Source organism: Terrapene carolina, unplaced genomic scaffold, assembly GCF_002925995.2.
Source record: "Terrapene carolina triunguis isolate 2854851 unplaced genomic scaffold, T_m_triunguis-2.0 Scaffold51022, whole genome shotgun sequence".
Classification (NCBI taxonomy): Eukaryota; Metazoa; Chordata; order Testudines; family Emydidae; genus Terrapene; species Terrapene triunguis.
In genome coordinates, this window is record NW_020715373.1 from 19,416 (window position 1) to 20,923 (window position 1,508).

Here is a 1,508-nt window from a genome sequence, read left to right on the forward strand (position 1 = left end):
GAGATCCTGGCTCCCAGCCTCTTATATAGGGCCAGCTGGGGCCTGATTGGGGCATGGCCCAGCTGTGGCTACTTCCTCAATGAGCCCAGTAGCTTTTCCCTTTGCCCCAGCCCTCTGCCAGGGCTGTTTTAAACCCCTCAGGCAGGAGCGGGGTACCCACCCCGCTACAAACTCCCTTTCCATCACACTGAAAACTTTAATGGGATCAACATTTGGCCTCATTATCCAAGGTCAACTTCTGGAAAAATGTAAAACCTTTCTCTTCAAAACTGCCTTTCCACCATAATGAGAATGATGCAACATTGATTTATTTAGGTTAAAATAATAAAAAATATGCTTATCTAAGACTCTATGTGCCCTAACGCATCATTGATAACAGAATAAATCCCAGAAACATGAAAATAGTCATTTCAGTAGGAACTCAAACATCTAGACATCTACAGAGACTCCTTTCTACCCCTTAAGCATTGTGGGAGGAAAAGCTTCAACTCAGAAAACCTCATCAATGAGACGATGACATTGAAACCCTAATAAATGGGGGGGGGGAATGACGCCCCCGTCTAAGCAAATTCCCCCTTCCAAACTCCCAACCACAAATAATACATGGGAAAAAGGAACAAATTAACCAACTGACAAATAAACAAAACATAACTTATGAGTATAACTTTTCCTGGGCATGGCAGCTGTCTGGTAAACTATGTAACAGGCTGGCCTAGAGAAAGAACAGAACTCTGCCACGGTTTTCACACTCAATACAATAGAGAGGTCACAGTCGGATATTATTGTATCCCCATTCTGTCACACAAACAAACAAAACCTCTAAGACCCCAAGCGTATTTTCCCCCAAAATAAAAGAAGAGCCAGAGACTCCATGAACATCATTCTGGGATGTATTAGCAGGAGTGTTGTGAGCAAGACACAAGAAGTAATTCTTCCACTCTACTCTGCGCTGATTAGGCCTCAATTGGAGTATTGTGTCCAGTTCTTGGCGCCACATTTCAGGAAAGCTGTAGATAAATTGGAGAAAGTCCAGAGAAGAGCAAATAAAATAATAATAATAATAATAATAATAATTAAAGGTCTAGAAAACATGACCTATGAGGGAAGAATGAAACATGATAACAGTTTTCAAGTTTTTAAAAGTTGTTACAAGGAAGAGGGAGAAGAATTGTTCTTCTTAACCTCTGAGGATAGGACAGGAAGCTATGGGCTTAAATTGCAGCAAGGGAGGTTTAGGTTGCTACATCAAATAACAGTATTTTACAACAGCAGTTTCTTACAATCTATACGTAACGGTAACTGCTACATATACCACGTTTCTACACATAGCAGTTTCACACACACAATATAGTGCAAGAAATTGCTACCTGTAGGCATTTGCTACATCAGGTAGCAGTTTTTTACAATAGCAGTTTCTTACAATCTATTACCTATCAGTAACTGCTACCAGTAGCACATTGCTACCAGGAGCAGTTTAATACATTGAACCCGACAATCTCACCAGCTTT